This window comes from Ruditapes philippinarum, unplaced genomic scaffold, assembly GCF_026571515.1.
Source record: "Ruditapes philippinarum isolate M1 unplaced genomic scaffold, ASM2657151v2 ctg856_1_1_1_1, whole genome shotgun sequence".
In the NCBI taxonomy this organism is placed as follows: Eukaryota; Metazoa; Mollusca; class Bivalvia; order Venerida; family Veneridae; genus Ruditapes; species Ruditapes philippinarum.
The window spans coordinates 43375-50697 of record NW_026862309.1 but is presented as its reverse complement, the minus strand read 5'-3'; positions in this window follow the sequence as shown (position 1 = coordinate 50697).

Sequence of the window (7323 nt, the reverse complement as noted above, 5' to 3'; positions counted from 1 at the left end):
ATTGTCATTTTGAACAATAAGTACATTTCTGCCATATGTATATTGATCAAAACGTTCAAGTCCAAACAGAATAGACGACATTTCCCAATTTGAGCCCACTTCCTCTCAGCTTGTCTCAAAAACCTTTAAGCGTATTCAATTGACTTCCGGTCTTGTAACAATTTTTTTTTATACCCGTAGTTTTATAACGGTCATTGTTATTAAGTTTAATTTTATCACATCTTACTGCGCACATCTCACGGAACTTACCGAATATTTATCGAATATTAATATATTCCGTGCATTGACCGTATTATCAGTATGGTGTTGACAATACCAATGTGACAAACGAATATATTTTTTGTTGATGTTTGCTTAAATATTATATTATCTTTAGATATAAAAAAGTGTGTTTCCTTTCAATATTTATGATTTTTATTCTCATACCATTGCAATTTATAATTATTTATTCATGCTCTTGTCAGCTTTATGTTGTGTAATGTGATATGCTCTCGATCATTCTCTCTACTCACGTGCTGTATACTCTTTGCATTGACATGCTGATCATCGTACATTCAGACAATAGTACACTTTTTACCTCAACATATAAATCTAGGCTGAGAGATATTTTTGTATTCGTACATTATTCTTATTAGCAATTTTGTATCAACAGCAGAACTAAATCCGGTTCATAGAGGTGATATTTGTGCGTTTTTATTTATCTCATGCGCACGAGATACTGTGTTGTGGCCACGAGATACTACGTTGTGCGCACGAGCTAATTAAGTGGTCCTCACGAGATACTATATTGCGGCCACAAGTAAATATACACAAGTGGTGACCACGAGTTACTATGTTGTGACCATGATTTACTAAGTCGTGCGCACGATAGTAATTAAGTCATGCGCATGTGATACTATGTCGGCCACGGCTACTCCGACTTTATGACTACGACAACGACTTCTTTCGTAAACGACCACAACTACGACTTTTAAAATGTCTAGAGTAGCATGATAATGACTAAGAAGCTTCGACGACGGTTACCATTACTACTATCTTCACGACTAAGAATGCGACCACGATTACACCGACCGCTGCAACTATGATCTCAGCTACAGCGACTACGACATTGACTACGAATTTAACCACACACTATAGCTCAAAGATTTAAATACTTCATAGATTCTTAAATTATACGTTTACATGCCAATTAATTAATTTAAGGTCACACAGATAAGCACTTCATACTTTAAAAATGCAGCCTCTTTTCAATGATAGAAAAAGACAGTCTTATTCTTTTATTTTAGGGACGACACTATAATCATAATGATAATAAAAAAGCAAAGAATGTTATATGATAAATCACTGAATAGCGTTTTACTATTTCATGTTCCGAAAAATAGTTACAGCGATATATACTGTTTATTTCGATCAAATGATATACATTTTATGTAAGCCTGGGACTCAAAAATTGTTTGATTAACATACTTTATGCCCGTTTTGGGAAATTTCTGTTGCAGAGGAAATGTTTCCATGTACCTCCCGAAACATAAATCGAGCATTTGATTATTGAAACTTTAAATTTTAAATTCAGTTTGACAACATAACATAAAGTGTTTCCTTTTTAGAAAAAATATCCCTGATGTGCCAAATAAATGTCCGTTTCTCCGGCATATAATCTTTCAAAACGTTAAGAAAATGAAGCCTGAAACTTGTTTGTTTGTTTGTTTGCTTCAGTTTACGCCTTTTCTCAACAGTATTTCAGTCATATAGGCGGGTAGTTTCCTAACCATCGAAGCCTGAAACAAATTTTCATTATGATAAAAACAATATTCAATATATATGATAAATTCTATTTTGTTAAATAATCGTAAATATAAGCATTCATTGTGCCTTTTATTCAAAAATATCTACAAAATACTTTGGAATTAAACAAATCTTCGACAGCTGCAAAAATCAAATCACAGAAGGCGCTGAATTGTTTGGGTCTCAGAATGTCAGAAAGGTGAAGGTTGTGAGCTTATAAACCAATTTGTTTTTGCATAGTGCCACCAATGCTTTCCAGCATTTTAATTGTAGTAAATTGGCTCTATGACTAATTACAAAATTGATCGTCTTTTAATTTCAAAATTTGGGACAGCCATATTGATGTTGTTCTTAGTTACAGGTATTTGGGCATTGTTCTCAATGACTTTTTAGATTATGCTGAAATGGCTAAGTTTATTGCATCGTCAAAGGAAAGAGCACCGGGTCTTTTCAAGAGTAAATTGGGTTGGGAACCATCTACAGTTAAGCAGTGGGGTTCTGTTATCAGGCACTTTTGCAGAATGTCAAAAATGGATAGGCCTAGTGGTAGAATTAACCAAAAAATCTTTGAGTGGGCGAGACGGAGTGCTTCTTCCAGATTTAAGAACCAGTATTTCAGAATATGTAAAATGTTTAGAAGTATTGAGATAAATATGGATGATGTTCATGTTTAAGTGCTAAGAGAATAGTTGAAATGGTCGAGCATAAGTTACGGTCAGTTGAATTAGATAAGTGGAAAGGGTCACTAAATAGGAATAATTCCAATAGAAATACCGATGGTAATAAACTTAGAACATATAGATTGTTTAAATAAAATCCTGTTCTTAATAAATACCAGCAGTACAATTTACCCTTACATGACAAAATTTCGATGTGGTTTTGCGCCTATCCAGTTTGAGACAGGCTGTTATGAGAATCTGCATGTAGATGATAGAACATGTTTCAATTATTGTACCACAAATGTTGAGGATGAGTTTCATGAAATTTTACACTGTCCTGTATATAATTATATCAGAGAAGATTTGTTGTATTGGTGAAAATACGCCAAATTAATAATATATTTGATACATTATTTGACATGGAAAAGTTATGTTATGTACTAAACAACTTTGAAATTGTTAAATATTCTGGCAAAGCCTGCTACCAAATACTACAACTTAGACGTAGAAGATAATTTTACTTTAATTTTTCACTAATCTAGTCATTACTTGAATTGTATTTTTTACTTAATTGTGTATGGTATTGTACATGTTTTTAACAAATCCAAATTGTTGTAAGTACATGTACAAGTACAATAAGTTGAGTAATGTGCTTTTATAGTGCTTTTATAAAGATATTTTTATCAATAATTTAAAATAGGAATATTTCTATTGATATAGAAAACAAGAATGAAAATTGTACGGATTAAAGGCCTATGCGGTATAAAATTGATCTTGCCGATTTAAAAAGCATTTTTATTTTTTTATCAACAATTCTATATCTAACTTTTAAGGGTACTAGCGAAATGAATTTAGGAATTAAAAAGTATTCATACAGAGTGGTGTTATGGGAGAAAGTGATCACCCTATATCCTTACTATATGGCCACTTTCATGTGTCCACTATGATAATTATATTATATGTGATATTCTGTTGATTGGGTCTAGTGCAATGCTTCGATACTTCTAGATTGCCGCCCCTCCCCATTTTATCATGCAATTACCTGGTCACTCTCTTGGGATAACCATACACAGAATCTGAGAATGTGATGATTACCATGCACACTCATTCGGCACAGACTGTTACAATCCAGTGTAATCACTATATACAACATTGTTTATAATCAGACAATCAATCAATACTTAGAATCCAACTTTGTACAATTATATACACATTTGGTCATCATTATAAAAAACTAATACACAACTGGTTAACAATAATGTTCACACTCGACCAGTCACACTGTACAATCATGTACACACATGCCAAGTCTCACTGTACAATCATGTACACAGCTGACCAGACACACTGTGCAATCATGTACACACATGCCAACACAATTGACCAATTACAATGGTCAATTATGTACACACACGACCAGTCATACTGTACAATCATGTACACAATCGACCAGCCACATTGTACAATCATGTACACATACAACCAGTTACACAGTGCAATCATGTACACAATTGACCAATCACAATGTACAGTCATGTACACATACAACCAACCAAACTGTACAACCATGTACATACACGACAAGTGAATGTACAATTATAAGAGTATACACACACGACCAGTCACACTGTACAAAGAGGCACACACCGGACCAATCACATGCTCAACCAATCACAATATACAGTCATTCTTGTGCAATCAAACAGATTGGGTCTAGTATTTTTTTAGGGTGTCGAAGTTTTTTTGCATTGGATCTCTAATTGTTAGCTCAGACAACTATGGTATATTTGTCATAGTATAATAATTTATAGACGATATGTACAAATTTGACCTCTTTGGTCATTACAGCCTCTTATAACTCCTTCTGTAGGAGTAGCTTTATGGTGTGTAAAATATTTTGTTTTATTTTCTAAATATTTGTAAATATGTTAAGATGCACAAAGATGAGACTTTAATAACATATTTGAGTGGAGTTTGAGTTGAGTAAGATTGGAAATATGTCTGGCAACCATTTTGCTTTAAATATGCCCACTGATGTACAATTTTAAACAAATCAGACTTTATGTCAGCTTGTTGACATTTTGTACTTTCGGTTACAAACAACCATTATAATAAATATTATAAATAATGTATTGCTTACTTTTTTGTATGTATTTTTTACTTATTTTAGGTGGACTTAAACCTTAAATATTAGAGGAGAAAAACTCCCAGAATTAAATTACTATTAATTTCTGTTTAAATGTAGTTTCTTATCTTTGGTTAGACCGAAATACCGTATCCGTTCTGTGTATTCATACTATTGTGTTTGAGGTCCTTATCCGAAGACTGACAGAAAGGGCCGAAAAGTTGCAATTGAGTGAAATAATGATATAATTGCTGAAATACTATGCTTGAAACAACACAGAATTGTTTTTCCGACAAAAAAAGGAAAAAAAACCCCAAGGCCGCTTTTAACAGTCTATACTGCACGACTAATTATAAGAAGTGTTATCAGAATTTGAAGCGACCAATTTAGTAATTGTTATTATCACATACACCGCGGCACAGGAGTGTAATAAAGCCATTTAATAATCAAAGCACTGAATGTACTGATGGGGAGGCTATGACAGAATGTTTCAGACTTATAGTTTCTTTTCTTTTGGCTTAAAATGTGCTGTTATTTCAATTATTACCAAAATAAGAAGATATGCACATTGTGTCATTTATCCTTACTGTTGTGTTCAACCATTCATATATATGGTTGACTATTCATTTTGTTAATATTCCAGAACATTTCATTGAGGTCTACATTCGGACTGCTAATTTTGAAAAACCTAAACTGTCAATAATAAATGTGTCAATAATAAATGACATACCAGAAAGTATGACGACTGTTCATTATAAGATAACAATAACATTTTACAACTGACTGTTCCTTATCAAAATATTCTAGGACTGTTCATCATAAATACTTTATGTCATTTTATTATCATTGAATGATAATAACAACTGCAAGTTATGCAACATTTTTACTGAACATAAAAATTATACATATTTACATGTACCATAATTGAGATCAATAAGATACTGTCTTGTGATGAGTATTAATATTCATGCTCTACGGACAGAAAGTTGTATTCTCCCGAAGCAAATCTCGAATAAAATCACGTTTCAGAAAATTATTCCCATTTCATTACTCGTCGCTGACTTTGACGGCTTCGGAAATTTATTAAAACTAAATATTTCTTGAAAAAAAAAATACATATCTGCAAAGCTTATTCAAAAATTGAATCAACCTAAGTGAAAATTGATCAGGAAGTTATATCTTTTTTTTTACCAACTTATGGTAGTTAATAGATAGATTCTACATGTATTTTTAAAAAACCTCACTAGCTTGAAATATAACAGCGGAAAATCTATTGTTAACAGGGTATGCGGTTATTACGTAGGGGTTTCCCTGTCGACCATTTCCCGCAAATAGATGAGAACATCGAAGCGTCAGTGCTATATATATGAATTGGTGTTATAAATAGCGTGTTTTTGGACGTTTTTGTTGAAACTTCTCCAAATCCCCCCAGAGGCGTGCACGTCGCGGAGAAGGCAACACGGCAGGTTAATGTTCAAAAGTCATCTTAAAAGTACCAGAGGTGATTGGTTGACCTGTCGTGACTTACTCTGGAGGCTTTGGCGCTAATGAATGCCGTTTTTGTTGTCGTCAGTCAGGAAGTTGATCCTTTTGACAGTTATTGTCGTCTTCTTTACCACCAACGAACGAAGAATGGGCTACCGGAAGATTTCGGCTTTGAAAAAGACGTCCCCGATGCTATAATTCTCGGGAAACATATGGTTATCCGGCCCCGAGTATAAAATAAACTTAAAAACCACACACACTTTTTTTTGTTGAAAACAAAACAAAAAAAAACAACAACACTTTTTCTGCAGTATTTTTTTCAAGTGTTGAAATGAATACGGAAATTCCTCTTTATGTCGCCGAAATTATTTTTAGAACACAAACATATAAGTTTTTTCATTTGATTTTCTTTTACAAATAAAACATTAATCACTTCAATGCGCGCGCAAATTTATCGTTTTCAAATTAAAGTTTCGTAAGATATGTTGATGAATTCCCGATGCTCGACTGTAAGTCATTTGTATATATATGCGTTTTTTTGTTTTTTTTTTTTTTTTTTTTTTTTTTTTAAGCTTCTTATTCTTTAATATTTTTTATGTATTAAAAATTTGAATTTAATTACACATGGACTATCAAATTATGATGCGTTGCCCTAGAATTGAATAAGCTTTCTAATTACACAATACGGGGTCATTCATTTGATTGAAGACTGATCTTTGCGTCTTTCTCTGAAATAATTATTTCCTTGTTAAAACATATTTGACCACATATTTCTTTCATTTAACTGTTCACTTTACAGCTATATGATATAGCGGTTTATGAGCGTTTTCCGCGTACAGTCTCCTAGGGTGTACTAATAAGTTAGTTTTCCTTAGTTATCACGCAAGCACGATCCATGTCTCTGATGAAAGCGACAATTTACCATTATTTGTCTTTAAAAAAATATTAAGGACTATTAATGGTTTATATCAACAAAAAGAACATGCATGATATTGAGACTACGGTGTTTCAACGTTCTAGTTAATGACCCGTCATAAACAGTTAGTCGCTGCGTAGTAATTGGAAAATTTGTTATCAAAAATAATAAAGAATATTTGCCACCTAATTAAAGCATTTACTTATAAATTTTCATTTATGCTTTTTGTTAAAAAATTATTGATAAAGTTATTATGTAGAAGGGTTTTCATACCAGAACTATTTATTACAGACGTACGTATGCCTAAACCTGATTTACCGCGGCAGTATGACGTCACGGAGTAGTGATTTTGA